This window comes from Pleurodeles waltl, chromosome 1_2 (genome assembly GCF_031143425.1).
Source record: "Pleurodeles waltl isolate 20211129_DDA chromosome 1_2, aPleWal1.hap1.20221129, whole genome shotgun sequence".
Lineage (NCBI taxonomy): Eukaryota > Metazoa > Chordata > Amphibia > Caudata > Salamandridae > Pleurodeles > Pleurodeles waltl.
In genome coordinates this window covers 849,474,611-849,486,634 of record NC_090437.1, presented here as the reverse complement: position 1 = coordinate 849,486,634, position 12,024 = coordinate 849,474,611, and positions in this window count along the sequence as shown.

The window sequence follows — 12,024 nt, the reverse complement described above, 5'->3', positions numbered from 1 at the left end:
ATAGTGGCGTGCATTTTCAATATTGTAACACAGCAGCTGCTCACTAATATTACTGCAAATAATCTCTGTAACCCCCTCCCATTTTTCATGTGTGAGGTCATATGGTGAACTAAAAGAAACTTTTTTGATGGATGTGGCATGAAAAATAAAGACATAATTTCTCTGCAGAATATCTGTAATTGGCAATAACACACCAACCACATTAAAAAAAAAAAGTTAAAAAAACGGTATTTAAAACAATTCGTTTAACAATTATTCAAGGTCATTGGGGTAAGACACTCTGCAGAACAGAGCTGACTCTATCAGTGGGCCCCCTTGAAGGATGGGGACGTGGGCCAGAGCCCACTTTGCCCATGTATTAAAACATCTATGCCCTTTGACATTGGAAGTACAATAGGGCCTGGACTAAATGCCTATGTGTCTCTCTGCTTCTGTTTGTTGAAGCAGAAATGCAGAGCTGGGCGGGAAGAAACAGTTCAGCTCACACGCTGGCCGGGGTGAACTAAGTACTGCTGACCTGGAAAAACACTTTTTTCCTATCAGAGCTTCTCGACTGGATTCTCTGTCTAAGGGCAATAAATTGCATTAAATAGAGTTTGCGGAGTGATGAGGTATGCGGTTTTTCTTTGAATGTAAATGATACATTTTTTAATAGCTTCTGTGGCAGGACTTGATTAGGAAGATGATTTGCAATTGAATGTCAGTAATTTTTTAATCTAGCAGCAGTCAGCGACTCTTACTTAGAAAGAAATTATGTGAAAAGTACTTGACTCTCACGGAATGTAGGGTGCAATTGGGTAGCTAAGTTTCCCCAAGAATCACACCATTAATAAAGTAGAAGACATTGTTTGCCTTTGATAATCCTTTAGTAGGCCTTGAGGCTCCCTCGATTCAGGGCCGGACTGGCTGTAGTGGGCATCAAGCGTTTCCCCGGTAGGCTGGAAGGGTAGGGCTGGTTTTTCAGCGGTCAGGGCCGGTTTTGTTACTGGGGACGGTTTCGCAGCAGTGCTGCAATATCGGCCTCCAATAACAAAAGAACAAAAGCAGCAGTCCTTCTTTCCCTCGCACCTCCCCCTGACCAGGGAGCTGGTCTGACAAAATTGGCAGTGCTGCTTTGGGTTCCCAGTCAGGCCCTGCCTTGATTGGGTGCATTGTTAGATGACTAGGCATAAGCAGGACCTAATCTGTCGGGGCAGGATTTTAGGTTCATTTAAACTGGCCCTACTAATACTTTAATGGTTTGATGATGATGGTAAATCTTTGACTGCGACAAATAGTTGTAAACTGGAGCCTTTTCTACAAGGTTTCTTAAATAATGTCTTCATTGAAGATGCATGCGAGGGATTCAAATGCAAAATCAATAGAAACGTGTATCTTGACTTATAGCATGCAAAATATAGGCAAACTGTGCTACTTTGTATGTCTTTAATTTAAGATGTGTTCAAAAACACGTTTATTATTAAATTATCAGTTGAATTCTTTCCTTTCCCTGGAGAAACATATTCTTGCTTAATCTGTGTACTGTAGTTCCACGGTAATGGGCCTGTGCTTTGTTTAAAATCATTATGAACAATTACTTTGCTCTTATATCCTACTAATGTTCAACTGCAGCAGGCATTGTGTTGTGGCACTGCTTCAGTTTTGCAAAGTGTTTGAAAACTGTTTAATCTGTGGCCTTCACTCAAATCAACCATGTTTTACTTGTTAAAGGTGAATGGGAAATTAACTGCATATCGAAGATTTGGTGACCAATTGCTGTGATGAAAGGTGAGTAGGCATGTACCGGAGATGTGTGTCACCTGTGAGACATTTTATGGTGTGACACAGTCTATATTGTGATGTAAAAGGTCTGAGAGTTCTGGAATGTTGCTCCGGAGTGACAAAGGAACCACCATTGGAGGAAGCTGGAAGAGAGATTGTCTTACTGTTCCTCCCAGAGTGGGTTCGGAGAATAATACTATAGCAACCTTTCAGGCCCTAATGAATATCACCATACACATGGCCCCTCGAGGGCGCAGCCCTCCCAGCAGTAAAAGAAAAGCTCCAATCTTAAGAGGGCTTGAAAACATAAGGAAAATCCAGGGGTGGTGAATATTTTGAAGTCCCCCTAACGTAGGGTGGGGGCTCCTGAAATCCATTGGGGGGGAGGCTGTGCTCTCCTGAGTTTGTTGGTGGTGACCTTGTTGTCCGGGGGCCATTACAAGTGAAGAAACGGCCAACAATGTAGGCAACGTGATCAGACCCCACAAAGCATTATGAGGCACTCCTTGTGAGGGCAGTGAATAATATAGTATCGGCTCTCCTGCTAGGCTCGGAGAGCTGTGATGCTTTTCCTTGTTGTTTTGCCTTTTTGTTTTTTATCTGTGGCCTTGTGCCGCATTTACCTTCTCGGGGTGCCTGGTCCCACCGGGACACCCCATGTGCGACATCCCTCGATGGAGAGCAGCTTGGAGAGCCCACCCCTGGCTACCCCCGCCAGCTCCCTGGGTGGCCAATACTCTTGCATGATACTGCAGGAGCCGGCAACAGTTTTTTGGCCTTTCCGCCCCCCCCCAGACACGGGCACGGGGAGAGGGGCAGGGTACCTTTCACCACATCTTGGCCCAGGGATGGGGTCCTGGGCCCCCTCACACTTCTCACTGGGAGCGCAATGGTGCTTACTCGCCATCCTGGTCTCAGGAGGCATTGGGGTCGGGGATGGGGTCCCAGCCCTCTAAAATGAAAATGCACCTGGGGATGGGGTCCCCGGGTAAAGAGAGGCTACAGGAGAGGGGGCCCCCATGTGTGCCATCCTTGCCGCAGTCTGTTTACATTTTCCCCTTAGACCATCCCCCCAAAAATTACTGGACCAGCAGCAGAGGCCCACGTGCTCGGTCACAGAAAAGGTCACTGAACTTTAAAATGCCATTACTACGGCCTGTTGGGCAGATTTGGAGAATCCTGGGCTTATTTTACTCCTGGTGGCAAGCTTTGACCACCATGGTCAGTTGCAGTAACACTTCTCGCCTCTAAAGCAGTGCAGTCCTGAAAAGGGCTGGTCCTCCTGGTCCCCTGCACCAGCTCTCCTCTTGATCTTTGTTTCTGGGTGCGGAAAAGTCCAGGGCTTTCCACCAACTGGTCTTCTGGAGGTTTAGGGGGGCCAGCCTCACTGTTCCTCGGGGAGACCCACTGGTGCTGGTGTCAACTGGGCAGAGTCCTTAATCTTGAGTCGGGGTCAGGGGGTTCCTCCTGCTAGTTCTCCATGGTGGTCCCAGGATCCAGCTGGTAAGTGTAGAAACATCCACAGGCAAGAAAGAGTCTCTCTCTTGTGAAAGAGTTTTAAAGGGGAGAGGATGGTTCCAGAACTCAGGCACCTCTGGACACTCCAAGGGTGCTTCATCACCTCTCCACCCCTGTTCCAACTCTCCTGTCCAGCATGCTTGGACAATCCAAATTGGTGTCCTCCAGGAGCCACTGGCCACATCTGCTTCTGGGATCTCACTTCCAACCCTCACTGACATCACTTTCAGGGCCTTGCACACCAAAAGTTGAAAGTGAGCCCCCCCTCCTCGGTTGGCTCCAGTTGTCTGGGCCTCTCCTTTGTTTAGTGGGCTTGGGCAGGCCCAACTCTGGGGCAGTGTGACAGCTGAGTGATTGATGCAGATCATTTTGCCCCACCCCTTTCATTCTCAGGAGCCGGGTGAAGTACTGTTAATTGTTCGTTTTGTGTGGGGTGGCCTTTGTTCCTGCTGCTGGAATGAAATGTAATTAACTGGACACAGAAGGGTGACAAAAGGCCTGGTATTTGATCCTGAGCAGAGCCAAAGAAATATGAAAACTCTGGATGACCTACAAGGTGTACAGATATTTTGGAAGTGACATAATTGATAGTCCCCCACAGGTTACACTCAAATTCAAGACATCAATGGTCTCTGTAGGCCAGCAGGGAGCAAAATAGCACTCTAAGGCGGTTCTTCCCCTAGGTGTAGAATAGAGTGTCACCATAGACAAAATATTAATCACAGTGACTTTCCCATATTAGTGTATACTAACCTCATATGGTCGATCCCAGGTGAATATCTAACCCTGCAGAGTCCCCATTGCTCCAGGCTACCTGTGTGAAGTTACCAGGCTGTGCATGACAGTAGTCTCCCACGCATCCCGCACATGCACACGTGTTCACATGTAACCAGCCAGTGCCCCTTACCCTTGCTCCATCACAGCAGCCTTATCTTAAAAGGTGAACAACGGTGGTGAACACCTACAGGCTGTTTGCCATATGATTACCCTGAGTGAGACACTTGTAGTGAGGCTCACCCAGAGTAAAAAGTCCAAAACCAGGTGATCAAAAAAGCAAACATTTCGGGAGAACTAAATGGGCGGAACTCAATGGCAACAGAATGCAGCACAACTTTGCAGATTTTACTACTCGCCTTATATTTGAAGACACTTTTGGCAGGTGATAATGTCATCAACTATCTTGAGTCATTGTGTTTGTGTGATGGATATTTTGGCCAGAAATTGACTTAAGTTAAAGTATTGTAGACTTGCAGTTGTGGTAACGCATTTTCTAAACCATTTCTGCAATAGTGGGTGTTCCCGTGATCACTGGAATGGACAGCAAGACTATTAAGGTTGGAAACTGCTTCTACAAGACAAGCACACAAATTGGCCCCACGTAAGGGACGAGCAAGCCACCTTCTTGAAATTGAACAAAATCAACTGCAGCGTGCTGACAATTATAGGACAAGAGCATTTCCTTGTGCATACGTCCTTGAACAACTTGAGTTTATCCAATACATGCGGATATGAGTGAAGTGTCAGAATGTTCACATGTAAAAACCAGATGCAACAACACCAGAACGGTAAGTTTGTTGCTGGGTAAACTTCGCATATTGTACAATAACACATGTGTTTCCTTAGTCTCGCAGCCTTTTATCTGCACTTTCAATACCTTTTGTGCTATTTTATCATATGATGAAAACTCGCATATTCTGACTTTACAGTGCTACTGGGGCACTCAATCTGGCATAGGTGCATACACATTTTTCTGCACTTTCATTTTGCAATGCTATGGCATCTGGGAACATATGGAATCTTTCTCTACCACAATCTTTCCTATCAGCCTCAGGAGAACATACATTAAAATTAGAGGAATGGAGAGAGTACTTTACAAATTATATTTCCACTTTCGAGGATGATGAAGAACTTACAGCTGACCAGAAAAAGAAAATACTATTGCATTGTTTAGGCCCAAGGGTCTGAAAGTGTATAATCACATCAATAAAAAAGAGAGCCCGTAGGGGTAATGGGAAGTATTTGGGGGGATTTGGACAATTACTACAAACCAACTGTAAGAAGTGCTGTGGATTGTTACACGTTTTTCCACAGAAAACAAAGCAAAGGGGAGTCCATGGAGGATTTCATGTCTGCATTGAAAAATTTGGCCCTCACGTGTTGTTTTGGAGACCTATATGACAAACTCATTAGAGACCAAATTGTCATGCGAGGAGCGGATCCGAACATTCAAGATAACTTGTGGGCTAACTGGGAATCACCACTCCAGGGTGTCATTGACATTGTCAAGAGAGTGGAAGGAAGATACACAAACGTCTACTGTCAAAAAGTAAACACAAGAATGACAATTCTGAAGTGGCTAGAATAAGCAAGTCTAAACCATCTTTTCAAGGGTCCTTTGGAAAGAAAAAGTTAGAGAGGTTGGACTCAGAGAAGAAAACCACCACAAAAACTGTCTTGATTAAGAGGTGTTTTAGGTGTGGAAGTAAAATCATCTTCAAAATTATAGAAAATGCCCTGCTCAAAGGCAGAAATGCTCAAAATCTGGGAATGTGGGGCATACTTACAAGGTCTATCAGAAAAATAAAATTCAAGAGGCATGGTGAAGATGGTAGACCAAGAAATTGAATGTTTGTCAAGCTCTTCAGAAGGTACAAAGTTAAATATGTGTGTATTGAATGTTGAAGCTATGCAGGTAATGAACGTTGATACAGGTGTGAGCGGGAAAAAGAAGAAAGCAGTCTGTGAAAAGTCAGTTAGTGAGGTAGATGTTTCAATTGTAGTGGACTCTGGTTCCCCCTACTATATTGTGGATGGGGAAGTGTGGGGTGAAAAACATGTCTCTGCACTTGGGGAAGAATTGGAACAACCTGAATTTTCAGTCAGAACTTTTACTGGAGGATGGTAGGATACAGGAAATTATTGTTAAAGTTCAAGAACAGAGAAGCGCTAGGCAAATTGTATATTTCAGTAATAGGGCCATCCTACCTGTTTGGATAAACCAAGGTAAACTAATACGAACTTTGAATCCTAATGGCCCTGAACTGGTGCTAATAACCCAACTACAGGAGGAGTTTGGTCAGTACCTATCAAAAGAATTTCCCAAGGTATTCTGGGGCATAGGAAAAATTAAAGGGCTCCAACATAAAATACAGTTAAAACAAGATGCAGAACCCTGCATACATAAGGTCAGGAACGTGCTTTTTCCCCTGAAGGATGAAGTGAGTAAAAAGCTTGAGAAATTACAATGTGCAGGGATTATTGAACAGGTTGAGTAGTCAAAGTGGGTGGAAAATTTGGTAGTGGCCAAAAAAGCCAATTGGTTATCCATATACTTCTGTGATCTTAGCAAGAGCATCCTAGTAGATCAGTTCCCGCAGTCAGTCAAGGATTAACAAAATGTTGACCCCTACCACAGGTTTGAATGGCTCTCCACAATCAATCTGATGGCTACCTACCACCAGGTCTCATTACACCCTGATAGCAGGAGCGTCACCACTTTTATGACTCTGCTTGACTGTTATAGGTTTCAAAGAGTACCTTTTGGATTGGCTTCTGCTGGAGCCTGTTTGAAAGACTTATGCATGTGTTCTTCAAGGATGTGAAAAATTTACTAGTTTTCTAAGATGACCTACTATTGATTGGAAGATCTAGGGAAAAGCACAACCAGAAATTAGCACAGGTATGCAGCATTTTAGAGCAAAAAGGACTTACAGCAGAATACAGCAAATGAAAATTTGCTAAGAGAAAATCACATACCTGGGTCATGAGGTCACTGGCAAAGGCATCAAACCAAAAAAAGAACTTTTGGAGGCAATCAGAGAGGCACCTACTCCTAGAGTAAACACGAGGTGTGTGCATTTTCTAGGTTTAGTGGAATTTTGTTCACAATTTGTGAAAGATTTCTCATAAAAAGTGTAGGAAATTAGGCAGCTACTCAAATTAAAGAAGAAATCTGAATGGTCGACTAAGTGTCAAGATACATTTCTCTCCCTGAAAGCAGACATTTGTAATGCTTCTCCATTACAAGGTTTTGATCCTACTTCACATAACATAATTACCATGGTTGCTAGTGGTAGACAAATTGGTAAAGTCCTCTAACATTTGCTTCTCGTTGATTCATTCCCACAGATGAGAAATACTCTGTTATTGAATGAGAAGCACTTACCTGTGTGTGGGGTGGGTGGGGAGATTTGAACATTCTCAGTAGTACATTTGGGGAAAAAGGTTACTCTAAGTAGTGACCATAAGCCCCTCATGAACGTCTTAACTACCATGGGTCTACAGGGTGTTTCACCATGATTGGCTCATATGTATGTCTGACTACTTGATTTTAATTATGATGTGCAATATGACTCTGGTAGTAAAAATGTATTTGCAGATTTTTGAAGTCGCATGCCATTACCCGTGAAAGAAGTGAGTGGGGAAGCATTTGAGGAATTTTGCATTGTGAACATTACTGAGGAATTTCCCAGCATCTCTAAAGAGGCTGGAGAAGTGCACAGGAACAAGATAAGTTTCTTGTGGAAGTGAGAAAAATGATCACACAAGAAGTGAGTGTAGAAAGAGTTAGTGACTTACGGGGAGTTGAGACACAGAATATCCTTTGAAGGTGTTTTGGTTACGAGGAAAAATAAGGTTTTCCCTCCTGAGAATTTGAGAAACAAAGTCCGAGAGATATGTCATGAAAGACATTTATCTATTGATAACACTAAGAGCAGAAAAAATGTATTAGTGGCCAGGTTTTGAATTGGAAATTGAAAGAAAGTAGGGAATTGTGTGCAATGTGAAAATTCTGACAAGACCCATACTGCACTCAGACCACTATTGCATCAGATAGGTAGCCCAGGGATGCCTTGGGAAAGGGAATAGGCCTTTACTATGCGGCCAGAGCCACACAGACTGTAACCACGCCTGCCCTGAACCACGCATGTGTCTGAACCACACAAATGCATGATTAAGACATCATGCATATGCATGGTTCAGGCACACAGTCGGCAGAGAAACGCAGTAGCTGATTAAGTGGGGCTGGGGTGGATTTCAACAACAGGGTGAGGGTCAGAAGACTGGGGGGAAGGACCAGTTTTGGGGGGCATAAGGTTTTTTTTAAGGTGTCGGAGTTAGGGCTCAGGGTGGGGAGGCTGGGGTAGTTTTTAGGGCAGGGTGGGGATGGAGGGATAGTTTTCGGGGGTAGATGTGGGCCTCAGGGTGTGTGGGAGGGTTGGGGTACTTTAGTTTTTAGGGGTAGGGGAAGGTTTTACGTCTCAGGGTGGGGAGGGTCTGGGGCCAGGTTTTGGCGGGGAAGTTGCTTGGGGTGGGGGAATGTTTTAGGGCTTAGGGTGGGTGGGGTTGCAGGTTATTTTAAGTGTGGGGGAAGGTTTTAGGCCTCAGGATGGGTGTGGAGGTTTGGGGTAGTGTTTTTTAACAAGGCCCAAGGTTTTGGGGGGCAGGGTACTTCTTTTTTTGCAGTGTCAGGGTTTTAGGGCTTAGGGCAGGGAAGGGCTTAGGCTTTGGTCTGGGGGGTGGGGGGTTTTAGGGTTAGGGGCAGGAGTAGTTTTAGGCCTCAGGGCAGGTAGGGGGATCGGGGTACTTTTTTAAGTTAAGGGGAAGTGTTGTATGCCTGAATCATACATGTGTTTACCATGCTTTAACAACAACATTTGTTGTCTCTATCATGCGTGGTTCAGTTATACAACCCTTGGGAAAAAGTGGGCATCGATGTTCGCAGATCAATATGGGAACAGGGAAACAAGTGAATGTGATAGTTATGATTCATTATTTCACTAAGTAAACTGAGTCAGAAATTATGCAAAAAACAGACACTGGCAAAATTGTCAGATTTTTATATAAAGTATTTTTGAAAGAGGGGTTACCAAAATGCATACTGAGTGACAATGGACCCCTGTTCACATCAGAATGTTTTAGTACCTGCGTGCATAGGAATGTGATTACTCACAAAACCACCTCAGTGTAACACCCCACAGGTAAAGTGTAGTGGAGAAGTGGAACCATGTAATTAAAGGGATTATCCAGTGGGCCAATAACAATAGCCTGACATGAAGAAGAGAAGTGCTCAAAATGGTGTGGGGGTACGGGATTGCCCCGAGTGGGAGTACAGGGTCCAGTCCATTCGAGTTGATGAAAGGAAGAACACCTATGACCAAAGAGAATGTGGGTTGGTTAAAGACAGCTAAAAGGGTCAACTGGTGGCCGGAAGCAGTGAGGGAACGACTGGCACAGGTGCACAGTGCGTGTAAGAAATATTATGACTTAAGGCAGAAGAGTAAGCCTGTACATATAAAAGTGGGTGACAGGGTAAGCGTAAAAAAAAGTGGTATGATAGGATATGGTAGGAAAGAGCCAGAATCGCTTTTCACAACCCGTAGTTGTAGATATTTCTTTTTGCAATTCGGTGCTGTTAGACCTGCCATCCTTGTAGTTTCCGGTAACTTTTTGCCCTCTGACCTCCTGTTTTTCTGACTTAATTTTTCCTGGCCTCAAGATTCTGGGCACTTTACCACTGCTGACCAGTGCTAAAGTGCAGGTGCTCTGTACTTTAAAAATTGTAACATTGGCTTATACACAATTGCCATATATAATTTACTTGTAAGTCCTTAGTAAAGTGCACTGTATGTGCCCCGGGCCTGTACATTAAATGATAGTAGTGGGGCTGCAGCACTGATAGTGACACCAACTACAGTAGCCCTTTAAACATGGCTCAGGCCTGCCACTGTAGAGCCTGTGTGTGCAGTTTTAAACTTCCATTTTGACCTGGCAAGCACACCCACTTGCCAGGTAAAAACCTTCATTGTTATTACCTATACATCACCCCTAAGGTAGGTCCTGGTAAACCCCAAGGGCACGGTGCAGTGTATTTAAAAGGTTGGACATGTACTTTTAAGTTTAACATGTCCAAGTAGTGAAGAACTATTAAAATAGTTTTTCACTACTGCAAGACCTACCTCTCCCATAGGTTAACACTGTGAACACCTTGAAGCAACCTTTAAGTGTGACTTCCAATTGGGAAAATATAGAAATTTGGAGTTTGGTGTCTCCGTACACACAATTTAAAATCACATTTTACAGTAAAAACAGATTTAAATTTGTAAGTGTGAAAATGCCACTTTTAGAAAGTCGCCACTTTGTTACTTTAACCATTCTGTGTCTCTGCCTGTCTCTGAATACATGTCTTGGGTGGATGAACACTGGGCCTTATGCATTCCCTCTAGACAATCACACACACAAAGGGAGTTTGGGTGTGACATTTGCATCCTGATGGCCCATCACCAGGATGATGGGTCTTCCTGGGCTAGATGAGAGGGAAGAACTGACATGTATACCTAAATAGGGCTGTGCCTCTCCTCACACATAGGGCCGCATACTCCCCTGTAGAGTGTCAGGAGCCAGGGAAGGAAGGACAAGCACCTTTAGCACTACAAAAAACTCTTTGAGGTCTCCCCAACTTCAAAGGCACATTTGGGTATGAGTACTGTACCCCAAGCCCCACCAAATCAGAACTCTACTGGAACCAAGGACATTCTGCCAGGAAGAAGGATTGCTGTGCTGCCAGGAGGGACTGCCACTCTGCTACTTACTTTTCTGTGTTGGTCTGCTGCCTGCTGCTTCTTGCCTGGAGTGAAAAAGACTGGACCTGTTCTCTACATCCTTGAACCCAAGATTCTATAAGGGCTTGTTGGCTTGCACACTGTTCTCCTGCAGTCTCGGGGACAAAAACAACTGCCTGCAACTCTCCTCGAGCTGTGGATCTCTGCTATCTGTAAATCCTACCTCCAGTCCTGGGCCTCAGAAGAGGGTTCTGCAGCTGTTTTCTGCAAAAACCGAAGCACCGACTCAACTGCATGTGAAAAAAGCAGTGGATCACTCCTCAGGTGTAGACGCAGTAAATGCTTGACAATAGCTGATCCACAGCCTGCACGGCTTGACAACAATGCTCTGTGCAGCTCGATGATGACACATCGCATTCATCCCAACAGAGTTTGATGCCTACTCAGGACCCAGCTGCAAGGCTTGACGACGACACAGTGACCCAACTGTTGGGAACAATTGACGCATCGCCTTCCCATTTAATCCTCGCGGTCAGCGCTTGATCCATTTAAGGTGGTGTTGTAGCTGACCCTGCCTGGATTCTGCAGCTGGCCTACCCTCCATTGTAGTTGGCCTGAACTTTGGATTTGCACTGGTCCTTCATGGCTTCAAGTAACCTTTTGACCCCTAGTGACTTCTAAGCACTTGTTTTAGTTTATTTTTCAAAAATTCATATCTTGAGTTCTACTTACCGGATGTTTGTGGTTTTGGTCCTGTTTTACTCAGATAAATATTCTCTTTTTTTCTAAACTTGTGTGGAGTCTTTTTGTGGTGTCTCTTACTGTGCTAACTGTGCTACTGTAATTAAGTGTTGCACAAATACTTTACACATTGCTTCTTAAATTAAGCTGACTGCTCTGTGCCAAGCTACCAGAGGGGGAGCACAGGTTTATTTAGGGTATGGATCTGAATTACCTTGACTAGGATTGTGGTCCCTACCTGGACAGAGTACATACCTCTGTCAACTAGAGACCCAATTTCTAACATGTGCTGCTAAGGAATAGATGATGGGTTGGTCACATGTCAACAGCAAGGACTGACGGGGAACCTACAGCAGCCATGGCAAATTTTGTCAGTCCTGTCTCCGTAGGGTACATAGTTAGCCTGATCACTTTAATGGGATGTGGGGGGGTTCTACCCCCA